We start from the raw sequence: 12,163 nt of genomic DNA on the forward strand, positions 1-12,163 counted from the left end.
ATAGGGAACTTTCTGGGTGTCTGGTTGGTGAGTCTTGCCCACATGCTCAGGGTTTAGCTGATCGCCATATTTGGGGTCGGGAAGGAATTTTCCTCCAGGGTAGATTGGCAGAGGCCCTGGAGGTTTTTCGCCTTCCTCTGTAGCATTGGGCACAGATCACAGCTGAAGGACTCTCTGCATGTTGGGTCCTTCAAAGTGTTTGAATGCTTCAATATCTTTGATATAGGTGAGAGGATTATTCTAAGAGGGGTGGTTGAGATTCTGTGGCCTGCACTGTGCAGGGGGTCAGACTAGATGATCATAATGGTCCCTTCTGACCTTAAAGTCTGAGTCTATGAATTGAGTCCTTGTCTCAGTGATCGCTTGAGCAAAAATAATTGATTATAACCTTGTGTAGACTCACCTTGGACTCAACATGCAGGCAATATGTGTTTGCCTCCTTGGCACTGCCCTTCAATGGTGGTGAGGTACCATATTACCTAGTGAAATCATTGGTGCTGAAATCACTAAGGACTGGAATTTGACCACAGAACTGACACTCTTAACAGACTCACTTTTTAAATAGCAAAAATGAACAGAAGACTGCAATGCGCTCTGGTAACTTTAAAAATCAAACTTTATTGAAAAGATTGGATAGTTTGCAATGGAAAATATTTGACCTGCACTTAAGGCAACTGATTTAATTTTGTGTAAAATGTTTCATAATAAAGGATGGCATTTTTTTGAAAATGTTCAACTATTGATATACATTTTGATCAGATCTACTTCTGTGATATTTGATGTCCTTAATGTGCATTGCTGTTTCATAAGTGACACAATGAATGAATGGAAACAATGCTACATACTGACAAGAGCCATATTTAGCTACCTAATTATGGGCCTCTTCCAAAGCCCATTGAAATCAAAGGGAGTCTTTGGGATTTGGATCAAGCTTAAAACATTCTGATTTTGGCAAGTGCTGAGCATTTCCAGCTCCTACAACAGTCACTTCAAGCTTTCCATGCTAAACATGTTGAAAATTGGACCATTTATTTAGATGCCTAAGGTCCTGATCATGACAATGCTTCGGCCATGGCTTCTGTTTAGATGGGATGGTAAGTGGACCATCCGGAAAATGTTTCTTTGTCTCCCTTACCCCCCCAACAAACATTTAACATGGAAATTGGTTCTGATGTATAGACCTAGTTTGAAAAATTGACTATGTGGGTAGATACAGAAACCACTTTGGATAATCCTTAGCAGTCATAGCCACCATGAAACTCAGCACGTATCTTCTGGACACATTATCTTTGTTAATATTGCAATGCTTGCTGACTAGGAATTTTGAAAGATTCCAAGAACAGGCTTAATAGCTGTGTTAATTCTGCTGGTTCTCAAAAGGAAAAGTGGTTTCCTGATTCAAAAAAGTGGTCTCACATTGCTAAGACTTCATTATTTTTTTTAAATCCTTATTGAACATTTACCTGTATTTCTAAGAGCCCAAAAATGAAGATCTGGATTTGGTTCTGTACTTCAAACTTTCAGCAGTTTGATATTTGAGAACTTTGCTCCGTAGGGCGTGATCTACACTAGACCAGGCAGGTCGGCTTAAGGTACGCCATCCAACTATACAAAATCTGTAGCTAGATTAGGCTAACCTTAAGCCAAGCTGCTGCAGCTGCAGCACTTACACTGGGAGGCCAACAGGAGCACTTGCTCATGTCAGCTTCCCTTACTTTTTACTGGAAGAGAAGTATAGGATGCCAATGGTGGCTGCCCTCAGTGTTCAATTTGGGGGTCTACACTAAACCCACTAAATCAAGTGCTGGAAGATCAACCTAACAGATATGCCCTCACATTCTGAAACATCCATAATTGGAATACTACTTTATGTAATATATTTGCTTTATTTTTTAGTTCAGTTACATTAATACATAAATGTATGTGTATTCTGTAGTGGAGCTGTCTGCTGGCAAAATTGAACTGTACTACTCACAAGACTGCTATGTTAGGATGTGGGAGACGTAACTCTAAATACTCTTGGGAGTCTGTGTCAAGTGTCAGCTAGAGTGTTGCAGTAATATAGAAATGGGTTGTTTAATTATTTAGTTTGACCCAGACTCTACATCTGAAAATCAGTTGTACAACTATCAGAACAAATTATTTTCTTAATATGAAAGTGAAAATCTATAATGGTCTAAAAGACTGTGGTGACTTCTCCTAATATGGGAAAGATCAAGAGACCGTGGTAGAAAGTACCCAAGCGAGTAAGAAGAGATATATGTAAGGCAAAGGCAGTTGAAACACGGAAGCAAAAGGGTGCTTTAAACAAGTATTTTAGCAGACCTGTTTCTACTGTTGAGCCAGAAGAGCTCATTGAAGATGCAGATATGGTTGAAAACTCTCCAGTAAAGCATATGACACAGACAGAACAGCAGTGAGGAAGAATTTGAAGAGCCAAATCAGTCTGAAGAAGATTGTCGGGGTGAAGATAAGACTACAGAAAGGGTTGTAACTGATGCTGAAGATACTGAGTGTCAAGAATACTTTTCTGATAAAGATGTGAGTGGTTTAGAGCCAGAGCAGAAAGGCAACTTCAACTCTGCTGACCAAATAGAAATATCTGATGATCCTGCAACTTGGCCAGAATATATTACCCGGCATATCAGAGTACTTAATAAAACAAGGCCTACCTAAAATTATTGAAGATTTCCCTAAAAATAAGACTGGGAAACATTTTTCAAAGTTTCACTGCAAAAGCAAACTTTCAAATGGTGAAATTGTAACTTGTCCATGGGTGATCTACTCAGTGTCAGCTGACTATCTTTTGTTACTGTTTTTGTTGTGTTTTTTGCTCTGTGGCAAGTTCATTAGCATCTAATGGTTTTAATGACTGGTCTAATATTCATATACAATTAGCCAAGCACGAAAACTCAAAAGGACACTTACAAGCTATGCTTAGTTGCTGCAACCTTCAGCAAAGGTTATCTGCTGAAAAACCCATTGCCTCAATGCAACAAACTTATTGACCAGGAAGCAAAAATGCTGGTATCAAGTTTTTGAGAGAGTAGTAGCTGTCATTCAGTTGCTAGCAGAACGAAACTTATTCCGTGGGTCTGATGAGCAGCTGGGAACATCATACAATGGACATTTTCTTGGAGTTATTGAATAACTGGGAAAGTTTGATCCAGTGATGCAGGAACATTTACGAAGAAGGAAGAAATACATGACCATTTAGGGGAGAAAACACATTCAAAATGAACTTATGGGGGGGGGGGGGAATGCCGTTAAACATGAAATAATAGCTCAAATTAAGGCTAAGTATTTTGCTATTCTGACATTAGTCATCAAGAACAAATGTCACTGACAAGTAGGTGTGGGGCTGCAGGATTGTGGGGAATCCCAAGATGCCATTACACCATCTGGTACAACAGTGCTTCCAATCACTGAGACTCTTAATAACAAGGCAGTCCTTCTGCCAACTCAGTCAATACAATTTACTGGGACCATGCCTCAGCCTCTGCCTCCATACAGATTCCTAAGGATTTGCGAGCTAGTCCAACTGCTCCACATAATGCCAGGTAAACAGTCGTGGACTGTGACACAACTCCTAGGACACATGGCGTCCTACAACCCTGTTGTCTCCAATGACCGTCTATTCGTGAGATGCCTCCAGGGATGGCTCAGATCAAATTACAAGCACAATCTACACCCCCTGCCCAAAACAATCTGTTGCCCAACATAGTAAAAAGTGCAATGCTATGGTGGACAAAGCCATACAATTGATGCAGAGGCATACCCTTTCAAACCCCACCACCCACAGTGGTCATCACCATGGATTCTTCCCTCACAGGCCGGGGAGCGTACAGGAGACCTTGCAACCCAGGGCCTATGGACTGCAGCAGAGAGGACCCTACGTATCCATGTCCTTGAGCTCAGGGCTGTTCAGCTTGCATGCCAACGTTTCCTACCTCACATCACCACCAGAAGACACATCAGGATATATACCAACAATACAGCCTGTATGTTTTATATATAACAGACAGGGCACGATCTCACACCCTAGGCATGGAAGCCATGGCATTTTGGAGCTGGTGCCTAACTCATGGCATGCACTTATGTAGATACCATCTCCCCAGTGTCCTGAACACCACAGCTGATGCCCTAAGCAGAGCTCTACCATAAGATCCCGAGTGGCAGACCGACTCACTTCTAGCACAGCTATTTGCACAGTGAGACTACACTCACAGCCTTATTTGCCATCAGAACAAAGAGCCCATGTCACTGCTCCAGGGTGGGCATGGGAAAGGACTCAATTGGAGACCCTCTTATCCTCAAGTGGGACATCACCTGCTCTATGCCCTCCCTTTCCCCTCTTCAACAGGGTACTTATCAAAATATGGAAGGACAAAGCAAGAGTTATCCTAATAGCACCTTGTTGGCCTCAGCAACTGTAGTTTTCCCCTCCTGAACAGAATGACCCTACATCACCTGAGCACATTATTCCAACCAGGAACTGAAGCTTTCCATCCACAACTCCTCACGCTTCCCCCTCAAGGCATGGTACCTTGATGGTTCACGGACATAATTACAATGTTCACACCTAGTACAGGATGTGCCCCTCCACAGCAAGGTGCCTGCAATGAGGAAGACATACAGTAACACAGTGTCTTGTTTTGTACATTGGGCTGCTTCCCATTACAAGGCCTGAGGATGCCCCCTATCTGCAATCCTCGAATATTTACTGGATTTAAAGCAATCCCACCTTTCTATTACCTCAATTAGAGTACACCTCGCAGCAATAACAACGTTCCATGTGACTATTGATGACACCATGGTCTCTGCACATCCCACAGCCAAATGCTTCTTCAAAGACCTACATGCCCTATATCCTGATACTACCCCACTGGCACCTTGAAATCTACTTCTGGTACTAACCATGCTTATGAAACCTCCATTTGAACTTAAGGCCACATGCTCCCTTCTCCACTTAACGCTCAAAACAGCATTATAGAATCATAGAGATGGAATTCTTAGTTGCAATAACATCAGCATGTCTGGTGGGAGAGATTGCCCTAATGGCAGATTCACCTTTTTTTTTTTTTTTTTTTTTTTTTTTTTAAAAGGACAAGTCTCTCTCTACAGACTCATCTGAACTTTTTACCCAAAGTACACTCTGCCCTCCACCTTAATCAGGTAAGTGTATTGTGTGATCTCTTCCCCCCTCCTCCCCCCCCCCCCCGCACGCTTGATGTGCCCGGGGCGCCAGAATACCTCAGGCTGGCCCTGTGCCTACACAATGGAACTTTTAGTAACAAGGCTTTGTTGACACAGCCCTGTTGCTAAAAATGTGTGTGTGAATGCTGCTGTTTGGTATTTTTTTGTCAGCAAAAATGCCGACAAAAAAATACCTCTAGCCCCATATAAGCAGCTTTCACTTTGTCAGCAAGAGAGCGCTCCCCCAAACAAGACAGAATTCACTCTTGCTGTGGCAAAACTTGTTTGAGGGTGGAGAGGGGTTAAGCACTGGCAATTGATCTACAAAAACTTGTCATTTTACAAGTGTAGACAAAACCTAAGCTTCCGGGCCACGTGCTAGGCAGCCTGTGTTTAGGACAAAGGAAGTAGAAGCCACATGCCAAAAGGAATATAAAAGATTCCCAAAGATGCAGGCTACCTAACTACAGCATAACTCACTAGTCTTGGGAGTAGCTGCTCTTTCTCCCAGACTTTCCACAAACTGAAGGCAACAATAGATTTTTCTATCTCTTGATGACATTCTATGGCAAGTGGTCAGATCAAATGATCCCATTGTCTTTCCTGCCCATAATTCTACGAATTGGTTGCTGCAGCTTCACTTTGAGGGGCAGAAAAAGGGAGGGAGGTGGCTAAGGAATGATTGAGATGGAAGTCCCACCTCCCAAAGGCTTAAATATTTAATCAAACTGAGACACCAGGTCTGTCCTGGGGTGCTGGAGCAATTTTTTAGCAGGGGCAAGAGGAGCTGATGGCAGCTTTTTCTCAGCTGAGCTAGAGCTGACCTGCCCCTTAGAAACACGGCAGATTTGCAGTCAAATCCCAGCCAGTGCAGAAGTGAGACCCATTCTGGTTAAAACCAGCAACAGAGTGAAGCTTTTGGCAGAGGCAAAAGCTTTGGGCAGAAGCAGAGAGTTAAATTAATTCTATTTTTGAACCAGAATAGTCTCCCCAAGGGGAGGTGCACCGTTCCTGGAGGTACTGCAATACCAGGTCGATGCGTGGAGTGGATGGAGCAAGCTCCTATTCCATCTCCCTGTTCCAAAAATCCATTTAATATATAGTCCTCAGATAGAGGACGTATCAGATATTAAACTGATAAGAACAGATACTACACTTGATCTTAGCCAAAAGGCCGAGAAGCGATACCAATACGGTGAAATTTCATGCAGCACTCCTATCTGCACATTTTTCTACATCACAATGACATGCATGAGAGATGTACTAAGCACTGTAATGAGACTCTCACAAATATTTGCCTAAAACCTGCATGTACTTGACCATGCAGCGTCTCCTGTATATCCAGTCAAAGGAAAGCACCTCTTGCCTGGTAATTTAGCTTCAGAAAGCAATAATTTCAGCACACATGTGCATTTCCTCCTGGTTGCTTGTTTCTCCGGCCGAGAGCTTCTCATCTGCATGAGGCCAGCCCTTACGTTGCAGCGTCTGACGACACTAGGCTGTTAACCCTATATTGACAGTAGAATCTCAGTTACAAACTCTGAACTGTGCAATCAATCATACACTTCTCAGTTGGAACCGAAAATATTCAATCTGGAAGCAGAAGTGAAGAAGGGAGAGAGGGAGAGCAAGTACAACACTTTGCTCTGTTCAACGTAAACTACTAAAAATAAGAGGGAAAGCTTAAAGATTTGAAAAGGGAAAGGAACTTTTTTTTGTCCTTTCTTTCCATTTAGTTTAAGATAGTTAAAAGCAGAATCTTCTCCCTAGTAATATTTCAAAGGTGTATTAAATCAGTGTTCAGTTGTAAACTTACGAACGTTTCAGAGTTACAAGCAAACAGCCTCCTTTCTGGTGTGTTTGTAACTGACTTTCTACTGTGTTGAGTTCCTGGGCCTGCTGGCCTCCCCCCAGACTAAGGAGAGGAGCTACTGGATCTAGGATCAAATAAATACAGGGGGCAACAAATGAGAAAACAGGCAAGGAGTTCATAGAGTTAAAAGCAGGGATCTAGAATAGGACTGTTAACACCGTGAACTGCTAATTTTACACTGTTCCCTTAGGCACACAATTTTCTTCCTTTTATCAAGAATGAATGTCTGTATTCAAGATCCTTATCTCACACACTTGAAACAATCAAAGGGCATAATCTAAGACTTGTCAAGTGGAAGGAAAATTGAAAATACTGTATTGTACAAACACCAGGAGGGTGGGCAGGAGCACTGACAGAAGCCTACCCAGCAAAATCCCTATTTTTGCTAGCAGAGCTGAGACCTAGAAGGGTGCATTTCCGCATGCCGATATCCACTCCAGAGGTTCGTTCCTGTCTCCTGAATCTACTGCCATGTGATTTGTTATGGACCATTCACACACGCCTCCCCATCACTGACTGAAGAGTCCTGTTCAATTTCTGCACTTTGATAATGTGAAATGTTGGAGGGTTCGTCATTTCTGGTCCTGCACGGCCTGGGAGCTGAATGCAAGTCTGCCACTGAGGAGGCAAGCAGTGGGGGGCAAGTCTGCTCTAGCTCAGGGGAGCATGAAGCAGGTCCATGGAAGAACCCTTTCACCGGATTTCCACTCAAGTTAAATAATTTGTACTTTCAAAGTTCCACCCTAACCCTTCCACTGTTTTCCCTTAACTTCTATCTCCTGTGCCCCTAACCCAAGCATTGTGCCCCCTTCATTCTTACTCCAAAACATCCTCTGCCCCTACTCCTTGTACTATATCCCTTCACTCCTACCTCCTGTGCCCCTAGCCTCTATATATGCACCCTTCAGTACTACCCCTTGCACCTCCCTCCCCTGCTCCTAACCTCTGCACTGTGCCCCCTTCACGCCTATCTCCTGCATCCCTAATTGCTGCACTATTGTAGTGAGCTGGGGTGGCTGCTCACCGATCCAGAGGGGGAGGAACCCCTCTCGGAGCCCGAGTGGACTGCGCCTGGTCCTGCCCCTTTAACTCCCTTGGAGCCAAGGGGCAGGGTGAGTAGTATAAAAGTCTGGGCTGAGCAGGATGGATTCTTTACACAGCACTTCCTACAGGGTCTGGAAGGCCCTTTCACATTCAGGGGACCACCACACTCACTGTGGGCTATTCTTGGTTAAGAGCTCCGTGGGGGGCATGGCGATAGCCACACACGGAAGCCCAAAGGTTCAAAACTCGAGCCAGAGTTTTGTCTTGCCCCAGATGGCCTGCCACTGGGATATCCTGGGCTAATTTTAAAATGTCTATCCAATGGAGGCGTAAAACCAGTAACTGTGATCGGACCTCTTAGGTCTGCAGATCTTGGGATACTCAGTATGGACGGTCCACCACCAGCTTCAAGTGGGGCCATAGCTTAGATTTCAGAGGGTTCATCACAGCCCCATTAATACTGGTCACAAGTGAGAGGAACCCCTCTCTGATCCAAGTGGCAGAGCAAGTAGTATAAAAGCCCAGCCCAGGAGTTCACTAGGGCCCCAGATGCCAGAGGAAGCAGAGGCCTTCCCCAAGCTCCCACGTGGGGAGGCCTCTAAAGACCTGGCTGAAGCTGAGGACTGGCTTGGACCACTGAGCCCTTACACCAACAAGGAAACGTTTTTACCCCTACCTGAGGGTTCAGACCCCAATAACCCCAAGAACCTGCTGGGACCATGGAGCCAGGTATATTCTTAGAGGGAATTTGAAAGTGGCCCTGAGGAAGCCAACACCAGTCAGGCTGACCTCCTACTGTAGCGTCAGCATCTTGTGAGCCAGATCCCCAGTGGCAGCCCGGAGGCAGTGGAGTAGGGAGGGCCCACGTCCCTCCTGACACCAAATATACTGGATGACAGTCTTCCCCTCTCCTGCCAGTGATCTGTTTGCCTGCCCCGCCCTGTGCCAGGGCTTGGGCTTACTTGAACAGTGAATTGCTATCTGTTTGCCATGCACTAGGTCCTGGGCACACTTGAACTGTTTGCTTACCTGCTTTGCTTATCTCCCTGCACTAGGGCCTGGGCTTACTAACTGCTGAATTGTGTTTGTTTGCCTGCCCCGCCCTGCGCCTGGGCTTACTGTTGAACTGTTTGTTTGACTGCCTGCCGTGTACTCAGGGCCTGGGCCCTAAGGTGATCCCTGGACACTTATTTATGGGCCTGAGCACAGGTCTGGGGCCCAGGATTGGGCTACGTGGCTTACAACTATGTATACCTCTTTCACTCCTATCCTCTGTACCCCTAATCCCTGCATCCCTCTTCTGCACCCAAATGGGGAAACTGACACACCTGCTTGCACAAAGCTGGCTATGCTGCCCACTGTTCCATTGGACTGCTGCTCCTTTGCCCCAAGCAGCCAGGAGGTGCACAAGCAAAGGGACAGAGCAAAGCTGACTCTCAGCACAACCCAGGTGGGGGAGTGACATGAATGCAGGGAACCTTTGTGTTGTATGCTGGGAGAGAGGGAGACAGAGAGAGTGTGCAGGACTGAGAATATGAGTGTGCAGTCTCTTTAAGAGAGTACTCAAGCCCAGGAGCCTGCAGGCTTGTGTTCAGATACAAGCAACAGAGAGGATTGTCCCAGTCAAGAGTGGCAGCTCCAGGAAGGAATGGGCAGGGGACAGGAACAGCAGCAACTGCACTTGTGGAACAGAGAGGAGGGCACCCCTGCTCGGAAGGAGTTGGTTGGTCATCCAGCTGGATGCACAAAAAAGCTGGCACCTAACTCTGGTCTCCTCACTCTCAGCACTGCTGCTCCCCTGACTCCCTGCCATCTCCTGCTTTCAATACAAATCCAAATTTCAGTACCAATCCAAATCCTGCTCATGCCACCCTTTTTAGCAGGCTGTCCTGGTTGGGATTGCTTGACCCACTCTAAAGGTCCCCAAACACATTCCTATTACCTAAAAACTTGCACACCTAAATCCAGGTCAATGCTGGTTATGTACTGTTTGCATCAAAAGAAGGGTGTTACTTATCAAGTGCAGGACCAATGTTATGAAGGCTAATTCAGTCAGGGTAGATGTGGCTCACTCCCAGCGGAGGTGTGAATAACAAGTGAGGGGGAAATTGCCGTTGTAATGAAATAACCATTTTAAATCCTTATTCAGACCTACCATGAGAGACTTACTTCCTGGATATTATAGTACAAATAAATGATGGATACATAAACACCACCTTTTACCGGAAACCTACTGACTGCTATTCTTATCTACATGTTTCTAGCTTCTATTCAGGATACATCACATGATCCATTGTCTACAGCTATATCTACTCCAATCCCTGAGACAAACATCTACAAGATCTTTATTAGGCAGTCGTAAAACTAAAATACCCACTTGGAGAAGTGAAGAAATAGAGCCAGATAAGTATCCAGAAGTCACCTACTACAGGACAGGCCCAATAAGGAAAATAACAGAACATGACTAGTTATCACTTACAGCCCCCAACACATTATTGACAATCTACAACTTATCCTGAAAAATGATCCCTCACTCTCACAGACCTTGGGAGATAGGCCACTCCTCACCCACTGCCAGCCCCCCAATCTGAAGCAAATACCAGCAGCCACATACCACACCCACAGAAATACTAATCCAGGAACCTATCCCTGCAACAAACCCCGTTGCCATCTCTGTCCACATATCTATACAAATAACATCATCATGGTGTTGTACTTAAAGAACTGCACAGGATCTTTTCAGGGGGATAAGGCAAAATGCCACGTTTATTGGTAATACATATATCAATCACTACTGTAACATATGCATATGATATATTACACTCATGCACACATGCAAGCACACTGCGTCTTGTTACCAATAGTTGTTCCACTTAACTGCACTAGCCAGGTGAGTTAGATGAGGGAGGGGTGGAGCTGGGCTTCTGCAGATCCAGACTGATGCTCCAATGTTGAGAAGATAAAACACAGGGTCCCCCTTGTAGAAGCTGTAAAAAACCATTTTCATGTTTAGCTAGAAGCCATCTTGTATATCAGAAACCATTTCAGCTTTTCTCTCAAGCACGTAGACCAGAGTAAACTTTCTGTCACCCCGTGAGAAGAGGCCTACAGAATGGGTTATTGGTATGTGTTAATTGGGCTGGTTGGGACAGGAGATGTACTCCCTCGCACCTGTCCGCCATCTTGTTGATAAGGTTTGGTTTTTCCAAATTTAATTGAGGATTTCTGTAATTGGATGCCCTGACGTCAGACTGTTTGGCTAAGGGTATAAAGATACTAGGATTAATTGTATTAGCAGCCTTACTGGGTCTGGCTCTGCTGTGACCACGTTTGGCTCATGCTGTGCTTTATTAATTAATAAAGCTGTTTGTTAGCTGCCTAAACACAGAGGAGCGTGTTTTTGCTTCAACATCCTGTAAGATACCTTAGATTTATAGTGGCTTCCCTCTCATGCAAATCTATACCAGTTAGTCATCACATGCATTTGCAAAATCTGTGTGTCATCATATACCTATGCAGTTAGTCCTCTGTAGCACCTTCTCCTCGGTGTTGTCTTAATGCTGCCACACTCGTTTTCAAAGAGGGTGCTTTCAAAAGCAGGCACTTGCTGCTGACTCCCAAGGCGTCCATACATCTAGTCTTCTTTCAGTAACCCCACTTGACAAGTCTTATTGTCCTTGCACCTGGCTTCCATAACAGAACATGGGTGCCATTTAGTGGGGGTAAAGGGGAGGGTGCTGGCATTAAGGTGAGGTGGAGGTAAGGCAAGGAGTTTGTGCTGTGTTCTGTAGGCTATTTGTGCCTGCAAGTTTTAGAAGCAGGTGGGGGAAAGAGTGAGTGAGTGAGTGCTGGCATTGGGATGAGGTGTAAGTGGAGATTTTGTTTGCTGTGTATCCTGGCGGGAGGGGTAGAGAATTTGTGCTTCTGTGTCCTGTAACTCCCAGCTAGGCTGCAGATGCCTGCAAGTATGAGATGCAGAATTGTATCCGTCCCTGCCTGGCCTGCAGAGCAGATTGCACAGGGATAGGTGGGGGAAAGAGAGGATGGGTG

The 12,163-nt window shown here is 45.0% G+C and overlaps 1 non-coding gene across 1 annotated transcript; it reads right to left on the reverse strand.

Annotated features, from left to right (window-relative positions):
- Positions 1-6,191: 6,191 nt before the first annotated feature.
- LOC149523791 (U2 spliceosomal RNA) lies at positions 6,192-6,382 on the reverse strand. The gene has a single exon (XR_016350484.1). It is a non-coding gene; the product is annotated as a U2 spliceosomal RNA (small nuclear RNA).
- Positions 6,383-12,163: the final 5,781 nt, after the last annotated feature.

The sequence above is a fragment of the Pelodiscus sinensis genome, chromosome 11 (assembly GCF_052426305.1).
Source record: "Pelodiscus sinensis isolate ZL-2025 chromosome 11, ASM5242630v1, whole genome shotgun sequence".
In the NCBI taxonomy this organism is placed as follows: Eukaryota; Metazoa; Chordata; order Testudines; family Trionychidae; genus Pelodiscus; species Pelodiscus sinensis.